The sequence below is a fragment of the Mustelus asterias genome, chromosome 17 (genome assembly GCF_964213995.1).
Source record: "Mustelus asterias chromosome 17, sMusAst1.hap1.1, whole genome shotgun sequence".
NCBI classification, from domain to species: Eukaryota; Metazoa; Chordata; class Chondrichthyes; order Carcharhiniformes; family Triakidae; genus Mustelus; species Mustelus asterias.
Genome location: NC_135817.1, coordinates 14,125,667 through 14,141,256, shown reverse-complemented (window position 1 = coordinate 14,141,256; position 15,590 = coordinate 14,125,667). Strand labels below are relative to the sequence as shown.

General features: G+C 42.6%; 1 protein-coding gene across 4 annotated transcripts in view; it reads right to left on the bottom strand.

Annotated features, from left to right (window-relative positions):
• The window catches only part of LOC144506339 (AP-1 complex subunit sigma-2), a 47,731-nt gene that overhangs the window by 5,289 nt on the left and 26,852 nt on the right, over positions 1-15,590 (bottom strand). Inside the window, exon 6 of one of the 4 annotated variants that reach the window (XR_013499891.1) lies at positions 2,602-2,652. The exons of 2 other annotated variants lie outside the window; for them this stretch is intronic. The gene's annotated coding sequence lies outside the window, so the exon portion shown is untranslated. Of the gene's footprint in view, positions 1-2,601; positions 2,656-15,590 lie in introns of all 4 variants that reach the window. One more of the 4 variants, XR_013499890.1, reaches the window with a different exon arrangement.

The following is a 15,590-nucleotide window of genomic DNA, read 5'->3' as shown; positions in this document are numbered from 1 at the left end:
CAAGGCCTTTCCTAACTATGCAGGTTGCCTGCATGCAGCTACGTATGAAGATACCCATCTGACCTTCAGGAAATTCAGACCATAGGGACAGTAACCCATTTAACATCTAGAATTCTGGACATGAAAAAGCTTTAGGATTGTTTTAAATGGGTTGACAGTTCCATTTGACAACTTGACCACCTTTGGTAAAAAAGGAAAACTCCGCTTATTAAATAAATACCTCTTTGGAAAGGATTATCCCGGTGATTAAACTCCCAGGTTAACTTAGGTAAAAGCATGTGGCATCACCCTCAAGATCTCGTATCTTTGATGAAAATGCATTCAGACAATTCAAAGAGAAGAGACATCACCCTGACATAAGTTTCAATTATAAAAGTTGGATTATAATTGAAGACAGTTCGTATTAAAAAGATCGATGCCAGTATTTAAAACCAATACATAAAAACAAATGTTTCTTCACATACATCAGATCGTTACTGAAAAAAAATGGTTAAAAGAGGAGCCTGGTATCTGGAATCAAAACAAAAGTTTTCAAAACTCTCTCCCAGAGAAACAAGTCTATTTTAGTTGCTAGCGATTAGTTTAACTGGAGTAGTAATGCTCAATAACCTCATATGAAAGCCTATCCTTGGGTGGCTGTGAACTTGCAGGATGGAAGCAGAAACTATGGAAATTGGTAAGTGTGTTATGAAACCAAGGTTATGTTTTTTATTCATGGACCTTTCAGGTGCTGATGCTGTACATCATGATCGTGTTCATGTAGCAACATCACCATTTTTAATCAGTTGCAAATCTTAAATACAAAATAGATTAGCAGTTAGAAGTTTAGATGCTTATAAAACATAGCCACAGAAAACAGCATTTGATGCATGCAGGAAGGCTTTTATTTATAACATGCCAGAGAAGCGTGCACTTTATAGAACACAAGCTTAAAGCAATTACTAAAATTACTTACAATTTTAAAAAACCATAAACAATTTCAGTCAGCTCAATGCACAAACAAAAGCCAAAAACAATCATAGCAGAACTTGGAAGCAAACATCAGTTAGTGTAAAATATACACTTCTAAAAAAACGTTGAACTTTGAAAGCAAGAATTGATCCCCAAAATGCATCTTTGTACGTGGCACTAAAATTACCTTGTCTAAGGTCCACTTCTTTCCCTCTCTCCCCTGACTAGCGCCACACACCAACCCCACCTCCCTCCAAAAAACAAAACAAAGAGCTCTACTTGGGACCCAAATGAAACTGCATCAATCTAAGGCTGATAATGCAGAAATATACTGTTAAATATAATTCATAGTGCTACAAAGAAGAGTTAAAACAAATATATACTGGGAATAATCGCTGTATTTGACTACAGAAGAGCCTTCTTCAGATAGTCTGTGATAATTAACAGACTTGCTTGCAATAACATCAACTCATTGTTTGGTATGGTTTCTAACTTCTATCAGTGAAAATTGAAGTGGTGCAATCTACAGTTTCCATATTCACTTCATGATTCACCTTCGCATTGGTGGATTGAAATATGAACAAAGGCTGTTCCAGAAATCCATACTTCAGACTCATGGCAAACTGATTCAGTGCAACTCTCTGATATGCTCACCTATAATCATCTATTACAGATAGATCAAAGCATGCTTGCAGGGACCCATGGGGTAAAAAAAACTCAGCAGTTTTAACCTCACAGCTTAGGGGGGGTTGATATATAATAACTTGCCTGTGAAAGGCAGACAGGCAAATATTTGGTGTATTGTAGAGTAGACCACTTGCTTACCATTAAGGATCAGAGCAAACTACTCTCTCGTGAGGCTGGGTGAAGGAGGAGGGAAGAAGCCGCCTCAGGCAGTATTTGAAAGGTAATGTATCCTGCTTTGGCAAACACACTTAATTCAGTTGGGTCAAATAGCTATCCAGATGATTTCTACCCCTGGGTCGCAACTTCAAAGAGATGCATGTAGGTTTGACTTGTTCAATGGACATTGCAGCTTCTAGTAAAGAAGGTTCAGTGTCAAGTCTACATCCATGAGAATGAGATGGCCTTACTTCAAGCCAAAAGGAAAAAGAAAAGCAATCAAACTTGGTTGAGAGAAAAATCAAATCTGCAATAAACATTGTTGGGTACCAAAGACATCAGTTAACTTGTATATAAACCAGAAGCAGATATATGCATTTGGCCACTGTACTGTAAACCTACTGCTCAGACACCCTTTCGGGGAAATTTGGAATTCATACTCCTTTCCCTGGTCAGGCCTTTTTTTAAACAGCATTTTGCACAAAGCACGCAAGCTTTTTATGGGAGATGATAGATAGATCTCATCTTCCAACTACTTTCTTCAAGGATCCTTTCACAAGTAGAAATAGTCAACACTGGTACAGTTTTATTCAGAAGAGACGCAGCAAAATGGAGTATGTCCCAAGCTATGCAAGATGAGATTACCACTACTGCACTGACATGTTTTCACCAGTCCACACTACTTTAACACTGGTCCCTTTGCCGCATGTATATCTCAAATGCCGTACTTTGTGCTTGCTCATCTATCTGCACTGCTAATGATTTATTCACACCACTGTGTGAACAAATCCCCCTACAGTCACTCACTGATTGCATTCTTTGCCATTTTCACTGTGCATCCAGAAGTATTCACTTTCTCTGCTGACCAGAATGTTGAAGTGGAGAACATAGAGGAAAATACATATAAAATCCATCAGGAACAAATAAGAACATGAATAAAACACACTGAAAAAGTACACGAGACTGAGGGGTAGTAAAATATATCAATCCCTCCATTCAAACAAAATACTCCACTCTATACGTGGTCCAATAAACATATCAAATTGCTATTGTTATGAAAGGCAAGTTCACAGCATCAGGTTACATTCTTTAAACTTATGTAACCTATTGGACTAATAGGGCTCCTAATGGTGTAGAATACATCTCCAAACTGGTCTCAGTCCAACAGCGCCTCAGTCTGAGGACAGCATGCCTACACATGGGTAATTCCAATTTATTCTCTAACACAGGACTCAACTATGTACATGGACACCTAATACACATACTCCATAACAGCCAAGAGTTTGGAGGAACCAAATTATCACCAGCTGCTCAACTATGCTGATGAAGAAATTATTTCAAAAATCTAATACTGTAATGACGATAAACACAGTTTGGTCTCACAATTAACAGGTGAAGCACTGAACATAAACACTTGGCATTGGCACAGAAGGTATGAAGCTACCTTGCATGTGCTGGACAGCAGAGGGAAGATTTCCAGATAAATTGAAAGTCTCTTTGGTCATGCTACAATGGCACTGGAATTTTTTTTAAAAGTGATCCTAGTATGACTTAACAAAACTGCTATGCTTCTTCAAGGAGGGCCATAGTTTGGTGGTAAAATTAACTTTCCCTCCCCCAGAATATTCTGAAGCTTAGGAATTAGATCAGCATTGCATTAACTCTCAAAGTGCCTCAGCATCACTGCAGGGGGAAGAGGCAAAGAACCAAGGCACCATAGTGTATAAATGACAACCATTACAAACCACAAAAGGAACTTCAGTGAATCAGCAAGCTCCCTTTCAACATATAACTGTAAATATAGAGGCACAAGCTACAGCCATGAATGTCAGTCAAGTTGCAATTAATCTGAATACTTCAGCTTACGGTAGTAAAATTGATTTAAAACTTAGAATTTGAGCTAATTTTCTTCAGCTAGCAAACTAGGCTAAAACCCAGAAAAGGGGAGAGGGAATTGATTAACCAAAATTGCACAAATTAAGAGCAAAGCAGCAACTTAGTTATTTTCCTGTGCTCCAGATCATCAATTAGTTCCAATTCCATCTTACCCATTGCTATATGTTCCAAGACTAAAGCTGATTCTAGACTTTGTTTTCATTGGTTACCACATTCTGCAAACTATTGCAAATAGCATTTCATCCTAAAGATGTTGCATCCATCAATAGCTTTTAAAAGGACTTCTTGCTTGAAAAGTTAGTGGAAATTCAGTTGTATTAACCATAGATGTCACGTGAAACAAAGCTTGAGGATCTCCAGAGGCCTGGGTACCAAACCTGCTTGATGCATATTAAAACGGCAGTGAACCCAAATGAAACAGGCCCAGTGCCAGTAAATCCAACATAATTAACGTTGCAGCTTTATGATTAGAACAAAGATTACAAAGAACAAGCTTGCAATGAACAGAGCACAGACTTAAATTGCATATAAAAGAAAGACTTGCATTTACGTGGCACCTTTCAAAACCTATGCACACTAGACTGTTAGAACACAACAAAGAGCAAAGCATTGATGTTCATGTTACGTTAAGTTATTTGCGTTATGTTCAACTGAACAGCTTCATACAGCCCAGGACAGCATTCCAGCAACAGCAAAGCAGGCCATCGTCACCTCCTCTGAGTCACCACCAGGCAAGTTGAGCCAAGGCATTAGTACACAGGAACATTAAAATATTCGTGGCGCGGCTACAGGGGAACAAAAGAAATAAAATGCCAACATTGTCTCGTGTAAAAGAGCATGCAGGTCATATTAACACTTTGACAACTGTGGAATGAAATTCAGGGTCAGTATAAAAAGATAACATGTATGGATGTTAAACTCCTGGTCCACCCATGCAGAATGAATTCATAAATGCTGAAGCCTGTCACCATGATATCAAATCAGAAAGCAAAATGCAGAAGGTTAATAAGAGGCAACAAATACAGCATGCTGAAACAAGGATGCTGCTTCATTAGAAAGACAACTTTTTAAAAAATGTATTCTACAGACACAGATTATATTGGTTAATGAATAGCAATCAAAAACAGATAGGATTGCTTAAGCAGTTAATGGCTACATTCACATCAAAAACATTGATGAAGAGTACAATGTGTTTGAATGGCAAAAGGAAGACTGGGGAAGGGGGAAAACGATATCTTAATATCTTTCAGCATAGCAGGATTGCATCAAACTCTTGCAAATAGTCTTGTTACAAATCGAGTTACCCACCCACTTGTCAATTCAAGATGAGAAGCAGAGGAGAAACTTCATACTAACCTCTCAGAAGCAAAGAAAATCAATTTAACAACACAGAACACTAGAAAGTTGCTCCATCAGAAGGTTGACACAGAAAAGGTTGCACCATCTATTCTCTTCACGCAACAACAACATTCTGGAGACACAGACCTACCAGGATCTACGGCGAGAAATTACCTACACAGTTGAATCTAAATACCCTTTCCTCTTTCTACAAATGTGTATTTCCAGCATGTCCTGTTTTTATATTACCCTCCAGGTCAGTTCCAGTAAATGGATAATTTCACACAAAGCCCAATTTCAAATACAGAAAAGTTTTAAGTTATGGATAAAGGACAACAATGAGAAACAAGTCCCAGCGTTTTGTACAGATTTTTGAAATATACATTTTATACTGGCTAGAGTTTTCACTTCAGTTCTCAGATTAAATTTTTAGAAGATAAAATTATATTAATTTTCAATGCAAATTCCCAACACAATTTTCATCCTTCAGTATGTCCACCGATATAGTTGTTGCACAGATTTTAAGGAAGTGCTTGACAAAGTGCCACATTAAAGCCAGGCAATTGAGGTTCCTGGAATAGGAGGGTCCGTGTCAGCTTGGCTGAAATATTGGTAAATGGTTGTTTTCCTCACTGGGTGTTCCGCAAGGATTTTTTGATGCATATAAATGTCTTGAATACAGAAATTCAAAATAAAATTGCAATATTTGCTGATGATACCGGACTTCTTGTTGTGGCAAACAGTGTAGATGACAGATAGATAGATCGGCAGAATGGGTAGGCAAATGGCAGACAGAATTTTATACTAGGAAATGCGAGGTGAGACAATATAGATTCAATGCACAGTTCTAAAGAGTGTACAGGAACAGAGGAGCCTGGGGATGCGTGTGCATTGATCTTGGAAGGTGGCAAGACATAATGAGAACAAAGCATATGATGGCATAAGAACAGAGGCTGATGGAAAAAAATTCAGCAAGTCTGGCAGCATCTGTGGGGAGGGAAGAGAGTTAACATTTCAAGTTCCCCTGGCTCTTCATCCGACATATGGGATTTTGGGCTTTTTTATAATTGCCCAGCCCTAATTGCCCTTGAACTGAGGTAGCTTGCTGAGCCAATTCAGAAGGCAGTTAAGAGTCAACCACACTGCTGTGATCTGGAGTCACATGTAGGCCAGATTGGGTAAGGATGGCAGACTTCCTTCCCTAAAGGACATTAGTGAACCAGGTGGGCTTTTACAACAATGGTCATTAGACTTTTAATTCCAGATTTCTATTGCATTCAAATTTCACCATCTGTCATGATGGGATTTGAACCCAGGTCCCCAGTGTATTACCCTGGGACTCGGATTACTAGTCCAGTGACAGTACCACTACACCATTGCCTTCCCTGCTTCATAACTAAGATATTGAGTACAAAAGCAGGGAAGTTATGCTGAACTTTTATAAAGCCCTGGCCATGATAACTAGAGTATTGTGTCCAAGTCTAGTCATCACACTTTAGGAAGGATGTGAGGGTGCTTGAGGGTGTGGGGCAGATCTACCAGACTGGTTTCAGGGGAAGGCTGAGAGAGAGGGCAGAGGAGTGAGAGATATAAAGCTTTGAAAGGTCCTTGGAATATTTATATATTCATAGATCCTAGAATGTTTACAGTAGAGAGAGGCCACTCTGCCCATCATATCTGTGCTGGCTGAAATACGAGCCACCCGGCCTAATGGCACTTTCCAGCATTTGGTTACAGTGCTTGGGGTGCATAACAGATATATTTTAAATGAGGTGAGAGTTTCTGCCTGGTCTACTCTTTCAGCAGCGCGCTTCAGACACCCACAACCCTCTAATCTTTCTACCAATCACTTTAAATGTCCGAGTGACTGACCTCTCCAGACACAATCCAGGCCCCTCTCAATTTCGTGCATCACAATCGTTGCTTGCTTAAAAATGCTATTGATGCAATCTCATCAAAAAAAGTCTTTTTATTAATGTACAATATTCCTAATATATATATTTCTATATATATAATATACATATTATGTGTATGGATATATTCCAAAATATTTTGTAATTTATCAGATTCCCATGGGAAATGGCTATTAGTCAATGTGCGCTTCTTTGTTGGAAGCTGTCTGTGCTGCTTTAAAATAATCTGATCCAAAACGGAACAATCAGCCAATGTTTACTGCATCACAGTTTGCCTGGCTTGATGAAAACATTAACCACAGGCTTCAGTTTTCACTTGTAAACTGTTGCAGAACTGGAAACATTAATATAACGTACCTTTCACCCTATCTGGGTATCCTAAAACACTTTACAGCTAACAAAGTACCTTTGATGTGTAGTCATTGTTGTAAAGTGGGAATAGCAAGATTTATCACACCAAGTTCTGCTCACCTCATTACAGGAAGAATGTGGAAAAGATTGAAAGGGTGCAGAGCAGATTTACAAGGATGTTGCCTGGATTGAGTGGCATGCCTTATGAGGATAGGCTGAGGGAGCTCGGTCTTTTCTCCTTGGAGACGTAGGATGAGAGGAGACCTAATAGAGGTATATAAGATGTTGAGAGGCATAGATCGGGTGGACTCTGAGGCTTTTTCCCAGGGTGGAAATAGCTGCTACAAGAGGACACAGGTTTAAGGTGCTGGGGGGTAGGTACAGGGGAAATGTTAGGGGGAAGTTTTTCACAGAGGGTGGTGGACGAGTGGAATCGGCTGCCGTCAGTGGGGGTGGAGGTAAACTCAATAGGGTCTTTTAAGAGACTCCTGGATGAGTACATGGGACTTAATAGGATGGAGGGTTATAGGTAGGCCTAAAAGGTAGGGACATGTTCGGTACAACTTGTGGGGCCGAAGGGCCTGTTTTGTGCTGTAGTTTTTCTATGTTTCTTTCTAACCTTTGTAGACAAACCTTTACCAGAAAAAACAGCACCACTCTGCAATTCCACATCATTTTTCCTTGGAGTGTCCACGACTCTCAATTTGCTGAAAGGTCTAAACCTCAGAATTCGATTTTGTTATTTGTCTCCTTCTGTTCAAGCCCTGAGACTGGGACCTTGTGACTCAGAGGCACAGTGCTACTCACTGAGCCATGTCTAACACTTACTGTGGAAAAGGGTTTAGAAGTTATTCACAAGGATTCAAGTTAACATGAAGCTATTTTTAACCAATTTGATCAAGTCACAGGACTGAGTGCTAAAGCTCTGGTCTATAACTGAAGGAGGCTGTCTCATTAACATAGAACATCACAGCGCAGTACAGGCCCTTCGGCCCTCAATGTTGCGCCGACCTGTGAAACCAATCTAAAGCCCATCTAACCTACACTATTCCAATATCATAGAAATCATAGAAACCCTACAGTGCAGAAGGAGGCCATTCGGCCCATCGAGTCTGCACCGACCACAATCCCACCCAGGCCCTATCCCCACATATTTACCCGCTAATCCCTCTAACCTACACATCTCAGGACTCTAAGGGGCAATTTTTAACCTGGCCAATCAACCTAACCCGCACATCTTTGGACTGTGGGAGGAAACCGGAGCACCCGGGGGAAACCCACGCAGACACGAGGAGAATGTGCAAACTCCACACAGACAGTGACCCGAGCCGTGAATTGAACCCGGGACCCTGGAGCTGTGAAGCAGCAATGCTAACCAATGTGCTACCGTGCCGCCTGGCTAATATCATCCATATGTTTCTCCAATGACCCTTTAAATGCCCTTAATGTTGACGAGTCCACTACTGTTGCAGGCAGGGCATTCCACGCCCTTACTACTCTCTGAGTAAAGAACCTACCTCTGACATCTGTCCTATATCTATCACCCCCCAATTTAAAGCTATGTCCCCTCGTGCTAGCCATCGCCATCCGAGGAAAAAGGCTCTCACTGTCCACCCTATCTAATCCTCTGATCATCTTGTATGCCTCTATTAAGTCACCTCTTAACCTTCTTCTCTCTAACGAAAACAGCCTCAAGTCACTCAGTCTTTCCTCATAAGACCTTCCCACTATACCAGGCAACATCCTGGTAAATCTTCTCTGCACCCTTTCCAATGCTTCCACATCCTTCCTATAATGCGGCGACCAGAACTGTACGCAATACTCCAAGTGCGGCCGCACCAGTTTTGTACAGCTGCAATGTGACATCATGGCTCCGAAACTCAATCCTTCTACCAATAAAAGCTAACACACTGTACGCCTTCTTAACAACCCTATCAACCTGGGTGCCAACTTTCAGGGATCTATGCACATGGACACCCAGATCTCTCTGCTCATCCACACTACCAAGTATCTTACCAGTAGCCCAGTACTCTGTATTCCTGTTACTCCTTCCAAAGTGAATCACCTCACATTTTTCCGCACTAAACTCCATTTGCCACCTCTCAGCCCAGCTCTGTAGCTTATCTATGTCCCTCTGTAACCTGCAACATCCTTCCGCACTGTCCACAACTCCACCGACTTTAGTGTCATCCGCAAATTTACTCATCCATCCTTCTACGCCCTCATCCATGTCATTTATAAAAATGACAAACAGCAGTGGCCCCAAAACAGATCCTTGCGGTACACCACTAGTAACTGAACTCCAGGATGAACATTTCCCATCAACCATCACCCTCTGTCTTCTTACAGCTAGCCAATTTCTGATCCAAACCGCAAAATCACCTTCAATCCCATGCCTCCGTATTTTCTGCAATAGCCTACCATAGGGAACCTTATCAAACGCTTTACTGAAATGCATATACACATCAACTGCTTTACCCTCATCCACCTCTTTGGTCACCTTCTCAAAGAACTCAATAAGGTTTGTGAGGCACGACCTACCCTTCACAAAACCGGATTGACTATCCCTAATCAAATTGTTCCTTTCTAGATGATTATAAATCCTATCATCTCTTATAATCCTTTCCAAAACTTTGCCCATAACAGAAGTAAGGCTCACCGGTCGATAATTACCAGGGTTGTCCCTACTCCCCTTCTTGAACAAGGGGACAACATTTGCTATCCTCCAGTCTTCTGGCACTGTTCCTGTAGACAATGACAACACAAAGATCAAAGCCAAAGTTCTGCTCTCTAGCCTCCCAGAGAATCCTAGGATAAATCCCATCCGGCCCAGAGGACTTATCTATTTTTACCCTTTCCAGAATTGCTAACACCTCCTCCTTATGAACCTCAATCCCATCTAGTCCAACAGCCTGCATCTCAGTACTCCCCTCAACAACACTGTCCCTCTCCTGTGCGAATACTGACGAAAAATATTCATTTAGTGCCTCTATCTCTTCAGACTCCACACACAACTTCCCACTACTGTCCTTGACTGGCCCTAATCTTACCCTTGTCATTCTTTTACTCCTGACATACCTATAGAAAGCTTTAGGGTTTTCCTTGATCCTACCTGCCAAAGACTTCTCATGTCCCCTCCTGGCTCTTCTTAACTCTTTCTTTAGGTCCTCCTGGCTAACTTGTAACTCTCAAGCATCCTAACTGAGCCTTCACGTCTCATCTTAACATGAGTCTCCTTCTTCCTCTTCACAAGAGACTCAACCTCCTTAGTAAACCACGGTTCCCTCACACGTCTGCTTCCTCCCTGCCTGACAGGTACATATTTATCAAGGACGCTTAGTAGCTGTTCCTTGAACAAGTTCCACATTACAATTGTGCCCATCCCCCGCAGTTTCCTTCCCCAACCTATGCATCCTAAATCTCGCCTAATCGCATCATAATTTCCTTTCCCCCAGCTATAACTCTTGCCCTTTGGTATATACCTATCCCTTTCCATCGCTAAAGTAAACGTAACCGAATTGTGGTCACTATCACCAAAGTGCTCACCTACCTCCAAATCTAACACCTGGCCTGGTTCATTACCCAGTACCAAATCCAATGTGGCCTCGCCTCTTGTTGGCCTATCTACATACTGTGTCAGGGAACCCTCCTGCACACATTGGACAAAAACCGACCCATCTAAAGTACTCAAACTATAGCGTTTCCAGTCAATATTTGTAAAGTTAAAGTCCCCCATAACAACTACCTTCTTACTTTCGCTCCTATCCAGAATCATCTTTGCAATCCTTTCCTCTACATCTCTGGAACTTTTCGGAGACCTATAGAAAACTCTATAGGTGAGAGGGTGACCTCTCCTTTCCTGTTTCTAACCTCAGCCCATACTACCTCAGTCGACGAGTCTTCATCAAACGTCCTTTCTGCCACCATAATACTGTCCTTGACTAACAATGCCACACCTCCCCCTCTTTTACCACCTTCCCTGATTTTTTATAAACATCTAAACCCCGGAACCTGCAACAACCATTCCTGTCCCTGCTCTATCCATGTCTCCGAAATGGCCACAACATCGAAGTCCCAGGTACCAACCCATGCTGCAAGTTCACCCACCTTATTCCGGATGCTTCTGGCGTTGAAGTAGACACACTTCAAAACACCTACCTGCCTGCCAGTACACTCCTGCGACCTTGAAACCTTATTCATGACCTCACCACTCACATCCTCCTGTACACTGGAGCAACAACTCAGGTTCCCATTCCCTTGCCGAATTAGTTTAAACCCTCCCGAAGAGCATTCGCAAATTTCCCCCCCAGAATATTGGTACCCCTCTGGTCCAGGGGTAACTCCACACACTTCACTGGTGAGACAACATGTGAACCGCTGTTTCAGTTGTCATGCCTTAAGGAAAGCAACTGCATCAGCAGGTTGCAACAAAATAGAATGGGATTTGCAGAATGTTGTACAAATTGCAAATCAATTTCACTAGAACCAAGTAGAAATGGTGCATTTTCATAGGAGTAACAGAGGGGCCACAAATGCTTAAAGAGTTGAAATGAGAGTTGCTGTTGAGGACTGGGCCCTCAATCTTCTCTCTGTCTCTCTACTGTCATCATACCCCTTTCCATTTCCCACCTTCTCGGGTGCCTTTCAAATACCTACCTCAACCTTCTTGCTCCCTTGCAGCCATTACTAACCTTGCCAATTTTCTTTCCATTCAACTCACCCATCCCAATGCTGATGTGGACTCTGCTAGGAGATCACCCTCATTGCCCCCTCCCCACACCTCCCTCCAGAATGTCATTCACATTCCTTCCCAATTGGCTACATCTTCAACCACTTACTTACCTTTGATCTGTTCCTTACTCCTCTGGCACTTTTTCCTCCTTTGAACATCTCACCATACTCCATCCCTCTCACTTTTCATTTACAATCATCATTCTCTACCGCCTTTCCAAGCAAGCTAAAAATATTCTTACCGAGGTATTGGCACTGCTTATCTCCCTCAGCACTGAACTCATTCTCAGTGATTTAGACCTCCATCACAACTCATTATGCCCTCTCAAAGTCATTGGGGTTTACAGCATGGAAACAGACCCTTTGGCCCAACTTGTGCATGCCAGCACTTTTTTTAAAACCACTAAGCTAGTCCCAATTGCTCGCATTTGGCCTATATCCCTCTATCGTCATCTTACTCATGTAACTGTCTAAACGCTTTTAAAAAGACAAAATTGCACCCGCCTCCACTACTACCTCTGGCAGGTCATTCCAGATACTCACCACTATCTGTGTGAAAAAATTGCCCTCCTGGACCCTTTTGTATCTGTCCCCTCTCACCTTAAACATATGCCTTCTAGTTTTAGACCCCCCTGCCTTTGGGAAAAGATATTGACTATCTAGCTGATCTGTGCCCCTCATTATTTTATAGACCTCTATAAGATCACCCCTCAGCCTCCTATGCTCCAGGGAAAGAAGTCCCGGTCTATTCAGCCTCTCCTTATAACACAAACCATTAAGTCCCGGTAGCATCCTAGTAAATCTTTTCTGCATTCTTTCCAGTTTAATAATATCCTTTCTATATATACTCTTCTCAAAGTTCATTGCCTACCTCCTCTTCCTTCATGTAAACTCAATGGTCACCCCTGGACTCTCACACGGCCTTGCTACTCCTGTTGTGTTAATCACAGATGTCAGTTCCAATAGCTTTCTCATATTTCTGTCCACCCACTTGTCTTTCCCCCTCTTCTTCCTTCTGCGTCGGCCCCTCAAAATCGCTCTCCCAATCCACTTAAAAATACACTCCCAAATGCCGAGCCTTTGGCCCTCCATTTGCCACATTTTTGCAGTAACTAATTGCTCCATTTTCGCTGTCCTAATCCCGATTAAAGCCAATACTCACTGTCACCTGGGCATTGCCTCCCACACAAAGCACGATCGGAGCTGCTACTCTCACCTGCTAAAACTGACTCACTATTTCAGGACCATCCTGGAATGCAAAGATAACTCCCAGTTTCTTTACTGAAAATTGTCTTTTAAACTCCTTCCCTCTCAACTCCAACAATCGACTTGTAAGACTGACCATCCAATCAGCTGCCTCTGCCACTTACCTCCCTTCTAGACCATCAGGAGAAGCTTCCTTTTAAACCTCCCCCGCTTACATTGTTCTCCAAGTCTCATATCTCTCATGCCTTCTCCAAGCCCATCACGTCTAGGAGACCCACCCCCTGTCCTCTTAACACTATTCCCACTAAAATGTTGACCATCCAACTTCTCCTACTGGCTCCCATGTTAGCTGCAAATTTTAACAGCTCTCTCCCCTCAGGTGCTGTCAACTCCTTCAAATTTGCCATCATCACCTTTCTCTTCAAAAACACCTTTGATACCACCATCCTTGCAAACCAGTGACCTATCTCCAACTTTCTTTTCCTCTTCAAAGTCTTCAAACGTGTTGTCATCTCCCAGATGTGTCCATCTTCCCCTGAACTCAGGTTTCTGCCCTTACCACAGCTCTTAAAGTCGCAAGAAACATCCTATGTGACCGTGACAGAGAAACTTTCCCTCCTCATCCTTCTTGAGCTATCGGCAGCCTTTCACACTGTTTAACCACACCACCAACCTCCTCCAACACCCTCTCTCCACTGTTGTCCAGCTGAGTGAGGCTGCTCTCACCTGCTTCCATTTATAGAATCGCCTGCAATGGTGTCACTTCCTGCTGCTACAACCTTACCTGTGGTGAACCAGACGGTTTGAAACCCTGGTAAAAATATTTAACACGGAGGTGAGATTGCTACCATATCACCAATTTCAAATTCATTCCCCAACTTCATCCTGCCCCAATTCATCGACAGCCGAAATCCTTGTCCACCTAGACTTGACTATTTTATTGCTCTCCTAGCTGCCCTCCCGTGTTCTGTGCTCTGTAAATTTGAGATCCTTGTCCTAACTAGATCCTATTCATCCATTACTCCTGTGCTCACTAATCTACACTGGCTCCCAGTGAACCAATCCTCACTTTTAAAATTCTCACTCCCCCTTATTTTCAGGTCACTCCCTGGCCGCACCCTCCCTGTCTTTTTAATCTCCTCCTGCCCCATAATTCAGATATGGACTTGTGGATAGCATTGAGCATTGTCGGGCAATACAGCAGGATATAGATAGGCTGGAAAATTGGGCGGAGAGGTGGCAGATGGAATTTTCACCGTTCCACTATTGGTGACCGTGACCTCAGCTGCTAGGCCCTACACTCTGGGACTCCCTCCACTTCCCTTTCCTCCATTAAGACACACCTTCAAACCTACCTCTTTGACCAAGCTTTTGGTCATCTGTCCTAATATCTCCTTATGTGACTCTATGTCAAGTTGTCTTTTATAATGTTCCCGTAAAATGGCTTGGGCTATTTAAAAATGTTATAGTCACTGTACGCAAGTTGTTGTTATTGAGGAACATAGGGATTTAGGGATACAGATTCACAATTCACTAAAAGCAAAACAGGTTAACAAGCTCATTAAAGAAGGCAAAATGAAACATTAGGGTTCACTTTTATTATTGTTGAATCATAGAATACCTAGAGTGCAGAAGGAGGCCATTCAGCCCATCAAGCCTGCACCGACAACAATCCCACCTAAGCCCTATCCCCATAACACCACGTATTTACTCTGCTAATCCCTCTGACACTAAGGAGCAATTTATCATGGCCAATCAACCTAACCCACACATCTTTGGATTGTGGGAGGAAACCAGAGCACCTGGAGACATGGGGAGAACGTGCAAACTCCACACAGACAGGGACCTGGCCTTGAACTAAGAACAACAAAGAACAATACAGCACAGGAACAGGCCCTTCGGCCCTCCAAGCCCGTGCCGCTCCCCGGTCCAGGATTGAATCCTGAATCCAGGATCCCCGCCCAATTTTCCAACCTATCTACATCCTAATATCCTATCCACCGAGCTGTCCCTCACAGCTACGATGCTTTGTTCATCACAACCTATTAACTCACCCCCACCCCCCCATTCCAGACCATGTGATCTCCAGGGAGAGGCGAAAACCCAGAGTGAAAACCCCAGGGCCAATATGGGGAAAAAAAAATCTGGGAAATTCCTTTCCGACCCCCTGTGGCGATCGAAACGAGTCCAGGAGATCACACTGGCCCTGATCAGAAAATGCTTCCCAACCCTATTCATTTCCACTTCTGCTTTACGAACACCATCTGAATTCCCTGCCCCCGAGACAGGTTCCCAACTATCCGCAGTCTCGCTCTGTACTGGCACCAGCAAGATGATCATAGAATGAAGCCTTGAAACGAG